Below are 13,804 nucleotides of genomic sequence, written 5' to 3' on the forward strand. Positions count from 1 at the left end.
TGTTACTTAGAGCAGCAAGGTTTCAGCAAGCTCCTCATTTATTTCAGAGACCTAAATAGCCGCTTTCTCTGTGTGTGGAATGAAATCGGTTTTATTAAAGCTACAAATGTTATATATTCCATTAATTGCTTCTTTTATGTTATCGTGTTAATTTACTTTACTTACATGGAGCATTAGCATTAACATAAAACAGATAATTAGTGAACTGCAAATGACTAATGCACCCATATTGTGCAAATTCCTCTTTTCATATTCAAAGCACTACCATGTGCTTCAACTTCTTCAACCCCAACCATTAACCTCAAGCGTTTGCAGACCAAAAAAGGAGATGGAGTCGGTCCAAGAGGAAACATTCCCAGCTCCAGAAGCACTATCTGCTGATTCACAAAGAAAGAATTTCAGAAATGCAGCCTCTCTCCTTCCCCCAGCAGTTCTCCTCCCAGCTTCTAAATAAAATAAAACAAACAGTTTTTAGAAGGATTCCTGCTTGGGGCGCGTGGTGTCAGGTTCGGTTCTCTGTTTTTCTGCTCGGAAAACAAAGTTCTTTGATCAGGATCACTGTGGTTACTGTCAGTCTGACAGGGAATTGCAATTTCGATAGGGGTGTATCCTAAAGACCGTTACCAGATTAGATTCTGATAATTTTGATTTATTGTTCTGTTTTTCCAAATGTACTTTGACTTGCAATAGTAATCTCTGAAATGTCTGGATCAATGTCAGCGCACAGCCCCCTCTCCCAGGCTGAGGAATTGCCGGCAGATGGCAGCTGCCCGCTGCTGCTCCTCATCATGCATTTTTCATAAAATATGCGAAAGTAAACCAAAGGTACATCCACTGTGTGTGTGCTGGGGGGAGGAGGAGAGGAAATGTTTTGCAAGTCAGAATATACAATTAAAGGAAAATGTCTCTTTTTTTTTTTTCCTTCATGACCTAGATGTGTTCATCAGATTTGTTCTGTTAGTCCTGTTTGTATGAAGAAATGCTGAATCCTGGTTAAAACAAAATAAATCCCTTCCCCTACTTCAAGCTTTGGATACTTTGGAGAAATACTGCATCTCCCAACTACCAGCTGGTCAATCAATTTATCTTGTCATTTACAGCTGGGAATTTCATCTATTCATAAGAGAGGTATCATGTACCCAAAGACGATTAATGATAACTATGGATCAGCATAGATACTGTACATAAAAGCATCCTCCTCCTTCTCCTTAGAAAATAGAGTTATAACGTAAGAACTATAATACAAATTTTTGAATCATCCTCTGTTTTTTAATTCCTGGAAATACAGGGCAAGGTCCTCAGTCTGTGTAAATCAGTGTATTTCTAATGAAGACAGCTGGAATGACAGTGATTTAGATCAACAGAAAATGTGACTCACAGGCTTTTCTTACTGTTACATCTCTCTCCCTGGAGTCCTTTGCTTTCCAAAAAATTCAGTATCACCCACTGCTAAAATGGATCATGAAAGGCAAAATAAGGTAAAGAAAGAGATTCTTTATGCGCAATAAAGAGTGACATTTATAATTTCTGAGAAGATCTGTTGCCTTTCTTAGTAATTTCCCCATTTTGGGTCACTGCAAAAGGTTAGCACCTTCTGTGCAGGGAGCTTTCTGCATGCCACAGAACTGTCTTTTGTCACAGGAAAAGGAAGATAGAGTATCATAGTGAATAAATTCTTGTTTTATCCGTGTCCTTTCACTTTGCTCTAGTCGGGTAAAATAATGATGGTCAAAAACCCCATGTGCAGAAATCAACATTATTCTGAGAAAGAGGCCCACTTAGCCCTCCCCTGTCCCTCCTCATCCTTCAGTCATCCTTCAGCCTGATTTGATGCTAAGGTCAATGGGAAAAGACTGTTGTCTTGTGACTGAAAATTGGGATCTAAAAGAATGGTTTTTTTCCCAGCTCCTTTTCCTTCTTCTTTCTTTCCTACTACCACATCCTCTGTTTTCCATGATAATAGCCACTAGCGACTGAGTATCCCTTATCCCTCAGACATTAATTTAAACCAAGGAAGAAGATTGTTTACATGAAGAATGTACAGCTGTGTACAGTAGCTGTGCCACATAATGTAAGTTTAATTTATACAAATGGCCCTATTGATTTTATTTTGGTTGCTCAAGCTTTTGTAGTCCAGGCTTTCCAGTGCTAATGTAATAAGGGCTGTATGGCAAATAAACCTTTCTGCTTCCTCCTCTCTAGTTCAACCACCTTTCTTCTTATAAATTTCTCCTTAAAAGTTTTCTTAGCCTGATGTCCATTAAATGACCCTGACAGAAACTTATGTCACAAAGATTCCATCTTTCCATTCCCATTTGCCTGATAGAAAGTGAAATATCTGCTCTGTCTGCATGCACAGCATGAGAGGACCATGCTGTTACTAAACAAATAGAAAAATAAGGAGGTCCATATTCCTATCCCACATTTATTTCTTTTCCCCTCCGATAAAATACCTTGATGTGTGAAATGGTAAAAGTGTTAAAGGGCAAATTACCAATCCCATAGGTATTTCTAAGAATAAAAAATAAATACTTATAACATTCATGTTCCCTTGAGCAAGCTTCCTAAAATTAAATTCTTTAGTATGTATGCCTTTCTTCTTTCCTTTTCTCACTGAGGAAAGTTAAACATTGTATTATTTAGTTAAATCATTTCAGTTAGGTCATTACTGCAGGCTACATAGGTTAGATGGTTATGAGTTTCCTTTTGTAGATTTGCTGTTCCTTTTTAGTTACTACTGACAGTTTCCCCATTACCACAGGGCACATTCTCATTGGAAGGTTGGTTGTGCAGTGGATTTTATTAATGGTCTTAATCTGCTGTCATGTCAGTCAGTGCATTTGCCAAGTGGTGTTACAAGGGTTGAATGAACCTTGCAGGGACTATGAGAGTGAGAAGTTTGTGTGAGGGAACCATTTCCGGTAAAGACTGGGATTTTTGACAGAAATATTAGGAAGGCCACACAAAAAAAAATAGCAGTGGGATCCTGTGTAAATTCCCCTTAACTTTTTGAATCTGTGAACTTTGAGAGATTCTTTCAGTTCTTATTTGTAAGACATTTCCCATTTTTTCCTTATTTTAAATATAACCTGAGACAGACAAAGCTTAATATGATAGAGCAGGTCCTTTGATAAAAAGTTAACAGGAGAGATACTTTAAAAATTAATGAGATACCTAACTTGGCATTAGTTGACTAATACTTCTTGAAATACTCACCCTTTATACACCTTACCAGAGAGTTCATGCGAAATAAAAATATCTGGACTTTGAATTCCTGAAGGCCAAGGGAGTTCTTTAGTTTTGACATCTTTCTGTGCTGATTTTTCTATTTAAATAAAACATAAATCCTCACTGTTAAGAGGTAAAGTGCTAGTCAGATTATACTACTGTGCCTCAGAAACACTGTATGCAGCCTGGTCTTCTCATGTATATAATTCTATTGACTTCAAAGTTTCAAAGGCCAAAAGGAACAGCCTGTTTTAAAGGGCAGGAAGACAACATGAAGAATATTTGAGGCTATAAAGCAAATTCTGAAGTGGAAATCATCTACCTCTGCAGAGTTATGCTTGAGAAGAAAGTTCCTAACATGCATACTCATGAAGTTTTGCTGCAAAAGATTGATCGCCTCAATTTCCTCAAAGGAATCATATTTTATCCAAAATATTGTCAACATTTTTTTTTGTTAAAAAAAGGGGGTATTCCTTATGTAATTCCAAACAAAGCAGTGGGTCACAAATGAATCACAGCATTTTAGACTGAAGCTATGAGCTGTTTATGTGTCTTTAGGTGAGAGGATTTACTGTAGAAGGGGCTAGACATAAATAAAATAGAAAGAGAAATTGGAATTGGAGTAGAGAATAATAGCAACCCTCCTGTTGTGAAAACAGAGCACAAGTATTTGAAAACAAGATCATGATTTCTTGAAGCCCAGAAAATTCCTGATTTGGATGACTGGGATGTTTCTCATCTAAATGAAAGCACATTTATTTTATGTTCAGTCAGTTGTTGACATCTACTGAAACATCAAAAAGGAGGATGTACTATAATTGTGAACACAGTTGTTTCAGTAGAGATACCTGGTTTTGTATGAACTGATCATCAAATTCACCTCTGGGTGGCCACCCTGACAATAATACAAATACTTTGTTAGCAATCACTAACTCCCACTGCTGGATGCAGCAGGGTCCTCAAGATATTTTTAAGCTTAGTTTTTTATTGTTCTTCATAATAATTTAAATTCCATTGGTTTTGAGTCCTTCTTATTCCTTTGCCAGAGAGTCTCCCTTGCTGCTCTGCCAATGACTCAAGAGGTTTCTGGACTGTTGTACAGCAGGCATGACAGAAGGTTAATAGTAAAAATAACCCACCTTGGCAAAGCATCAAATTAGATTAAAGGAACTGCCCAATTCTATGCATTCCCCAAGTAACCTGGCACAAAACCAGGAGGAATGGTTACAACTTGTATTAGCGTTTTTTGAAAAAAAAAATCTCAGCTGAAAATTCAGACCTACTTTGAACCTCGAGAATGCCTATCTAGGAATTACAATCCATTTCAAAAGGGAAATGAAAAAGGCTTAACTGATAATGAATGAACAGAATTAAAACAGCAAATCTGGAACACTGCTGAGTTTATCAAGTCCTTCCTTGTATCAAATACACCACTAGATCTTGTGACTGCTCAAGCAGATGCTCCTCCACCATCCCTTTCAAAGCCTAAGACAAATGAAAAGTTTTCTTTGCCTCCTGTTGGCACTGGTGTTAGCAGTGACAGGGCAATGTTACTATTAGAGAAATCTGAGGCTCCAGTACCTCTCACACCTGACAGCATTCACATTTGGACTTGATCATCCTTGTGGGTTCCTTCCAACTCTGAGCATTCTGTGGTTCTGATTATTTATTTTTTTTTTTTTTCCACCCAGAGGGTGGCTGGGCACTGGAACAGGTTCCTCAGGGCAATGGTCACAGCACCAAGCCTGACAGAGTTCAAGAAGCATTTGGACAATGCTCTCAGGCACAGTGTTATTCTTGGGATTGTCTCATGCAGGGGCAAGGGCAAATTGTGCTGTGATGACCCTTGTGGGTCCCTTTTATCTCAGGATAGTCTATGATTTTCTGCTGGACCTTGCTTTTCCTTAGAAAATAGAGAACGATCACTCACCATCTGCAAGGTTTCCAGGTTCAAGCTACCCAGCACTTCTTATAGAAATCCTCAGTAGAAATAGTCAGTGACCCCATCTTAGATAACCTCAGTATTTGTAGCCTCTGAAAGTTATCAGTGAATTATTATGCTGCCCATCACCTAAATAATCCTTCCTATATTGCCCTACACAAAGTTTTATAAAGAAAGCATTTTCTGTATGTCGTAAGGTTTTCACTAAACACTCTCCTGGAGAAGGAAGAGACAGGGTTAGATACTGTGAGAGGTGTTTAAATATTGTGAGTTTGGCATTGCTCTGTGGCCAACAGGTTGAGGAAGGCACTTCTTCCCCTCTGTCCTGCTCAGTGAGCTCCCATCTGCAGTGCTGTTTACAAGTCTGGTGCTCCCAACATAAGAAGGTCATGGACATGCTAGGGCAAATCCAGAGGAGGCCACAAAAAAGATCAGAGGATTGGAGCACCTCTCCTGTGAAGACAGGCTGAGACAACTGAGTTTTTTCAGCCTGGAGAAGGCTCCAGGAAGATCTTATAGCACCTTCTAGTACCTAAAGATACTACAAGGGCATTTTGTGATTGGACAAGGGGGGAATCTCTTCAAAATATAGAGAGCAGGGTTAGGTTAGATATATGGAAGAAATTCTTTACTGTGAGGGTGATAGACACAAGTTGCTCAGAGATGGTATGGATGCCCCATTCCTGGAAGTGTTCAGAGTCAGGCTGGATAGGGACCAGTGGAATGTGGTACAGTGGAAGGTGTTCCTGCACATGGAAGGGGCTTTGGAAGTAGAGGATCTTTAAGGTTCCTTCCAATCCAGACTTTTCTATAGTTCTGTGTTCTTTCTAGGAAAGTACCACTTTCTTTTGTGCCACATAGAACATATCACATGGTTTGAGAGAAGATCAAATGGATGTAGTTTAGCACCATCCTGATATCAAAAACTCATTTATTGCACTTTGCACTTTTCAGTTTTTCTCCAAAAGCTGCCTGGTTTTGCTGATTGTTTACCAACATGGGGCAGTGTGGATGTTGTGTGTCACGTGGCTATTTTGAACTAACAAAAATATCTAAAACCTTTTTTCTGAATCTGATATGGTCCATTAAGCATGAAGCAACATGCTCTATTTTTATATCAGTGACACTATTCAGTAAGTATTAAATTTGTTTTACTGCTTAACACATGGTCTGTATTTATGAATTTAACCTCCTTTTAAGGACAACTTGCTTTTTTGGCTGAGCTCCTCTCTTTCTATTATTATTACTGGCTTTACAGTTTCACCTACATCTTTTGCTGTTAGAAACACTGTATACAAAAACACAGTAAGAAATTAAAAATCAAGTTGTGAAAAGCTATATTCCCACCTATTTAATGTTGACTTTGGGTTATCCTTGTTTGGCTGAGCTATCTTACTTATGTATGTTGCTTCCATAGCGTAGTTCATGTGGTGCTTCTCACGTGTGAAATGGGGAGATTTTGTATAGTTCCTACACCCAGTTGGTTTTTTTTTTCTTTTTTTCCTCTGTGACAGATTGTGTGAGGGCAGTTAGGGGTGAAGATGAGGCAGAGTCTGGACAAGAAAATTGTGGTATATTCCCTGTAGCACATAACATTTTTACCAATGACCTGGACAAGGGGACAAAGCATAACCTCAAAGTTTTCAATTGACATCAAAACAGGGAGATGAGTTGATAGTACAGAAGAGGGATATCAACCAGCAGGAGAATTGGAAAATTCATCAAGTCCCACAAAGAGCAGTGCAAAGCCCTGAACTTGGAATGGAAGAACTCCATGCAGCAGTCCAGGCTGGGAAATGACTGTCCAGTTAGCAGCTCTGCCAAAAGGGCCTGGAAACCCTCATAAATAAACCACTGGACATGAATTAGTAGTGAGTCCTTGCAGCCATGAAGGGTAACAGTATGATGGGCTGTATTGGCAAAAGAACAACCAGCAGGGACAAGGAAAATGTTTTATTTCCTCTACAACTCTTGGAAGGGCACTTTGGGAGCAGAGTGTTCCTGTAGGAGTGAGTTCAGCAGGGAGTCCCCACAATGGACCTGGGCTGGAACATGTGCTGTGTGGCTAACTGGACGTGGCCTTGAGAAGTCCAGACTAATTTTTAAGTTGGCTCTGCTTTGAGTCCAAGTCTGAATGAGGTGACCTTCAGAGGTCTTTGCCAACATAAATGATTCTATTCTTTATGACTTTAAGTTATTACATGAAATTAATGAAAAGTCTCATTCAGTCCAGTACATTAGTGTCAAAAAGACCAATCCTCTTCTGAAAAGACGATATTCATCTATTATTAACAGACACTGCTATTTCAGTATTAATGACTCATGGAACAGGCATTTCCTGGCATCTGATGACCTGTTTAGTGCCTGAGAACAACCTGTGAGCCCTTTGCTTGGCTTGTCACTAGTTGACATAAAATGACCAGCTTGAAGAGCACAGGTGCTATTGGAAACACAAAGAATGTCTAAAGGAAAAAATGCATTAATTGGACTAAATTCTATTATGAGTACAATAATGTCAAGAGAGTTGAATGTGTGTTACCAAAAGCAGATTTGGAACCACAATTGTGTTTCAAATATGTTTTATTTGTTGAATGTGATGTGATCCTCACATTGCTGGGGCTATTGTGTTTATAAGAGACAGTCACATACCTTCCTGATAATTGAAAATCTATTGCAAGTCTATTGAATTTGTCCTATAACTGCTAAGGACTGATGCTTTAAAGTGCAGGATGGTAGGATTCTATTCACATTATCACACCTCTTGTACATCTGATTTTGCCTTCAGCCACTCACTGCCTTCTTCCAATCTACATGTGAAAGATGTAGCTACTCCATAATATATACCAAGTAGGTAAAAAGTGAGTGAGTGAGCTATACTATGGCCATTGGTCCATAATAAATTGGGTATTGAAGGGGTTTATCCTGAGATTTGTCACGTTTCACAGCTCTGTTTGTGACCTGAAGGTGGCAACTCTAATTGTGTTGGCAGATGACAGCAAAGGGAGTCAGCATGCCTGAGAAGAGAGCAGCCATCCAGAGGGACTTGCACAGGTGGAGGACTGGGCCAACAGGAATTCAGTGAAATCCAGACAGATAAGAAGCATTATCAAAATGTTATTGCCTCTTTCTATATTTGTGTGTTTGGGTAACTGTGCAGGTATATTGGGCTGGGTCAGAATTCCTGTGACATTAAAGCACCTGACTTGAGCTAAGCCACATCCCAGGGCAGATTTTATCTACAAAGTATTATATTCAACTGCGGGGTGCATATTCTGATTGTTAGCTCAGAGCCATCCCAGCCATGCAATGAACCAGCACTCAGTCTAACCACAGGTTAGCACAGCATGCTGGCAAAACATGCCACTGTGGGAATCCATCTGTGTCTGGAACAAAACACTCCGGATATCAAAAAATCTGTGGGAGGACTTCAGAAAGGGCTATACAGACCATCAAAGGTGTGAAGTGGCTTCCCAATGAGGTGTGGCCACATAGGCTATGATTCTTCAGTCTGCAAAAGAGGCAGCTGAGGTGGGTATGATAAAGGACTGTGATACAGCATGGACAGGACAGAGACCAGTTGTTTAATCTTTCTTTAAAGAGCTGGGTGGCGTGTAGTGAAACCAGCATGCATGAGGTTCAAAACAAGGAGGATTTTTCTTCCTGCAGATGCAATTAAACTGTGAAATTCCTGATAACAGAATGAGGTAATGTTTCCATGGCTAAAAGGTTTAATTGATCCAGGACTACTGTACATAAAACTGAAGAGTTCCATGATCTGTGCTCAGCTGGTGGCCAGGAGCCTTCCAGAGAAATGAACAGTCTCCACTTCCTCTAGGACTGCAAAATGGTGTGGATATCTGCTTCTGACCACCAAGAGAGAAAACTGAAATCAGTGTACCTTTTGTGTGCCCACTCATGTATAGCTGTGTGCTGGAAGCAGAATCTTGCATTTAAAAGGGAAGACTGTTTACTTAGAAGGTTTATCTGAGTCATGTCAGATTAATAGCATGTGTTTGGAAACAATTCAAAAGACAGAAATCTCAGTCAGAACTGTGAAGGAGCAGATCTCATTCTGGAGAAACGGTATGGCCTCTGGTAAAAGTAAACAAAAGGCTGTATTCAGCTGTGACACTCATGCAGCATTCTCTCTGAAGTCCCAGGATCCAGGCATGCATCAAATCCTAGGCAAAAATAGATAAGCAGCAAAAATAGATCCAAAGGTACCTTTGTGAGGGGAATAATTTTATTCACAGGAAAAGATGCAGTGCTTGTTGCCTGTATAATACTTTTTCACAGAATCCTGAAAGATAGATTATACAACCCATATCTAGTTAGTAATGAAGGGTAATAATGGATACTTTACTCTTTAGATGTGATTTTTTTCAGATAATTTGCATTCAGAATGATTTAAAAAAATTACTTCTCTGAAGATGACCAGTTGAAAATCGTCTCAACTAGAGGTAAAGAGCTGGATTGGTAGCTTCTATTCCAGCCAGCTTGAGAAACAAGAAACTCAATAGAAACTCAAATACTTAATGACATTTTAGGCTTTTTTAGAGTAATTTGAGAAAAAGTTTGATTATGTATTCATTTGATAGGATTATATTTATATTTAACTAGGTCTGAGAATGGAGAAGATATTTAATTGGGATGTAATGATAAATTGCAGTTGAAGCTCTAAATAGCAAATGGTGCAAACACAAATCAGACTGAGTCTTCTGACTTCCAGAGAGGTGTGTTAAACCAGTGTCTAGATGCAAAAGCAGTTCCTTACTTCTCATCTGCCAATTATGTACAGAATTCATCTGCCACTGATGTTGAAAATGTGTGACATATAGCATAAATTATTGCAATATTGAGAAGTTTCTGAAGTGAACTTTATGGGTAAATGTTCATGGTGGAAAGAATGCAGCTGTGGAAATTTTTACTTGCTTGAGATATTTCTTTCCAGAGTACAGGTAGTGTACTGGACTGTGTTAAAGTTTCAAAGCATGTTTCCAGCCATAGCACAGCATTCTTTATAAGAGTTTTTGCAGATGAATTCCTTGTCCTTGTGGCAGTCCACTGTATAATCCCTGTGCTCCCTTTCCTGCCCTAATGTGCAATTTTTTCTGACTTCCATTACCAGGAAGGAATTGTGATATAAAAATTAATTCCTAGGCCCCTGACAGGGAAAGGCCCAAAGGCATTACCCTCCAAAACAACTCATCAAGGTAATTTATTTCCACATTTTTTTAAAAGAATGAGTGGATACCAGCAGGTAACTTAACTACTGGTGGATTATAGGACTTCCATTTTGCAGCTGGTGGTGCTAATGATATATCTGCTGTGTTTGTGGATGATGTTTTATCAGGCTGAGTTTATATAGGAATTGCATTAGACACTCTGGAAGGTTTAAATTAAGAGGAATGCGAAGAAATACAAAATTCTGGAAGGCCATGGGGAAAAAATAGGCAGGCAGATGAAACAGAAAATGTCAAATATTTGACTTTTTTTGTTCATTGTATTTGTCTACTACATCCTTAATAATATCACTAAAAGAATCTAGTTAAAGAAAACATAAAAGTTGCTGTGTACAGGAATTTGAAGATCATTATTTTCAACAGTACATTGTTTCTCAGATGCAGTTTTTGATATTATACACCACTCAAATCCCTAAGCGATCATAATCTGTAACTCAATTTCCATTTATACTTAAAAAGCTTCTGACATCTGTTTAAACACCAGTATCTTCACAAATACATAGAAATTTTACTTGCTGGGTATCAAGTGAAAGAATCTGAAGTTTAAAATGACACTGATCTTAACAAGCAGCTCCTAGTGATTTAAGAATCATCGAGTCGTAGAACAATTTAGGCTGGAAAAGAACTTTAATATCCTCAAGTTCAACCACTGACCCAGGACTTCCAAGTCCACCATTAAACTGTGTCCCAAAGCAGCACATTAAATGTCTTTTAAATCACTCCAGGACTGGTGACCCAACCACTGCCCTGGGCACCCATGCCAGTGCTTGACAACCCTCTCAGGAAATTTCCTTTTTCTAATTTCCATTCTACACCTCTCCTAGCACAACTTGAGGCCATTTCCACTAGTCCTATCACTTTTTACTTGGAAGAAGAGGCTGATCCCCACCCGGAGAGAGGGGCAGGCATCTCAGGAAGAGTACAAAAATGTTGTGGGGTTTTGAAAGTAGAAAATCAGAAGGGCCAAAATGCAGCTAGAACTTACTTTGTCTACTACTGTAAAAGACAATAAAAATGTTTTTGTAAATATATTGGCAACAAAAGGAAGTCTATGAAGAATCTCCATAATTTACTGACTGTGGGGGGAAAACACAGTGACAATGCATGAGGAAAAGGCTGAGGTACTTAATGCCTTCTTTGCGTCAGTCTTAAATAAAGACCAGTTATTTCTGAGTACCCAGCCCCTGAGCTGGAAGGCAGGGATGAGGAGGAAAATGAAGCCCATAATACAAGGTGAAATTGCTTGAACTGCTGCTGCACTGAGACACACACACATCCATGGGCCTGGATGGGTCCATGCGAGGGCTCCAAAGGTGCTGTGGAAGTGCTTGCTGAGCCACATCCCACCATTTAGCAGCAGTTCTGGCTAACCAGGGAGGTCCCTTTTGGCTGATGTTTGACTAATTTGATGCCCATCTGCAAGAAGGGCTGTAGGGAGGATGAGGGCACCTACAGGCCTGTCAGCCTGGCCTTGGTGGCAGGGCAAGGTTGTGGAGTCACGAGGGTCAAGTGACGCATACAGGGCAACGTGCTGATTTGGCATTTAAAAGGATTTGTCCTGCAATGTTTCTTCTCCTTTCAGTGAACTTAGATTCTTCCTGAAGTACTTCAAATTGATATACCATCTTTTGACTGAATATTGAGATAATTTGATTAAACTTTTGAGCCTTTTTTCCTTGCAGTTTGTTATGACAGGCAATTAGGCTTCTCTTCAATGAGTCATCAGCTCTTGTGAACAAACAGCATCAGCAAGGCAAAGAACTGAGCTCTGAGAGTAATAAATGAACTGATACAACTAAATTTTACAAATGCAACTTCTTCCTCACTCTTTGGCCCTTGTGTCTTATCTTTTGTATGCACAGTGTGTAATTATTTCCTTGGCTTAGGGGCAAGGATGCAGTAGAAATACACACACACACACAAACACATGATAATGTCAAGTAATTTACTCAAATAAATTTGAGCTGCAATTCTATGACCTGACTGTGAATATCTATCACCCCTCATTGAGCAGCATGTATTGTTTACAGTGGTCATAGCATCCATTTTACCATGAATCCAGAAATTGTTGATCCTGCCTTGTAAGCCCATAACATTTGACCTTAAAGATCAATCTGTTGGTCTGTACCAGTATGTCAACTATAAGCCATCTTGCTGATTTATTTTTTTCCTTTTGAATTATTTTAGGAGACCAGAAAGGTGATGTGGAGATTACATTTAGTCCAGACAGAGAACTAAGTGAAGAAATCCTTTCAGGCTTTATCTAGTTAATATTTTTATTTTGCTAACAACTTTAGTTGCTAGCATATTAATTTATCTCAGAAGGTACTTGTCTTGACATGCTTATACTTACAGGCAAATGTCATACCTGCTTTTCAGTAGAGAGCTGATAACTGGGTGTTCAGTGAAGTTCAAGATTATCCCTGTCATAGTCTGCATATTATTTCATTGTGGTCAAAATGAGAGGTGAGAGATTAGTGGAAGTATGGCATTTGAAAACTCCCTGACAACTGCTCTCCTGCATGAGATATTATTATCATTGTTTTCCATGACTATTGTTATCATGTCACCATATCATGTTCACTTTGTCCTCTTTCTCACCTTGACACACGTTGGACTGTAATTCTGCTTGATCCCAACCTGGCAAGACTGCATTTTTATGTTGTGCAGAAAATGGGAAAATACTATGTTTTCTACAATCATATTTGCAAAGATTTGATGGTGTGCTGCAGTTTGACTTTGCTTGGAGAAAGAGTTGGTGGCAAGGCTCCTGTAACCTGCTTGCCAGGCTGACTGGGCAGTACCCAGACAGGCCTATTGCTCTGCCTCTGAAAGCAGGGGCACCTGTGGTCACAAAAATTTGCTTTTTCTGGGGTCCTGAACTGGCAATCTGCAAGGACTGCATAGAAACTCCACGTTTTCAATCTGAGCCCTCCACCAAGTCTCCTCTCAGCCTCAAGGCTGCAATTGTTCCATCTGTATGTTAGGAAGACAAAGCTCAGTTTTTGCTTTTATGTTTGAGCTATAAAAACTGAGGTGCTCTCCTAAAATCCATGCCATTACCCTTCTTCAGAGGTAGCTGCACTGAAATTTTCTTCTTGATGTTTTTCAGAGACATAAAATTTTCCATGTGAATTTCTATTCTGCTTTTTCTCGCATTTTATTTAGATCACATCACAGGAGCTTTTGGCTTGACTGGAAGCTATGAGCTTAAAGTTCTCTGATCCTACAAGTAGCATGCTGAACTAAGCATGTAGAGAAGAAAGTCAGCTTCTGTCTTTGGGCTTTTATTTTGCCATGCCCATATTAACTTTTCTGTTAGCTTAAACAGAAAACTTGGCGCCTGTACTGACTCTCTAGGTCAGCAGATCAAGATGCTGCCTTCTCAGCT

The 13,804-nt window shown here is 39.4% G+C and overlaps 1 long non-coding RNA gene across 1 annotated transcript in view; it reads right to left on the minus strand.

Annotated features, from left to right (window-relative positions):
- The window catches only part of LOC135287022 (uncharacterized), a 26,142-nt gene continuing 12,338 nt past the window's right edge, over window positions 1-13,804 (minus strand). Inside the window, exons 3-4 of the long non-coding RNA XR_010350941.1 lie at window positions 3,233-3,325; window positions 1-446 (exon numbers count right to left, since the gene is read on the minus strand). This is a non-coding gene — a long non-coding RNA (uncharacterized LOC135287022). The remainder of the gene's footprint in view (window positions 447-3,232; window positions 3,326-13,804) is intronic.

Source organism: Passer domesticus, chromosome 1 (assembly GCF_036417665.1).
Source record: "Passer domesticus isolate bPasDom1 chromosome 1, bPasDom1.hap1, whole genome shotgun sequence".
Lineage (NCBI taxonomy): Eukaryota > Metazoa > Chordata > Aves > Passeriformes > Passeridae > Passer > Passer domesticus.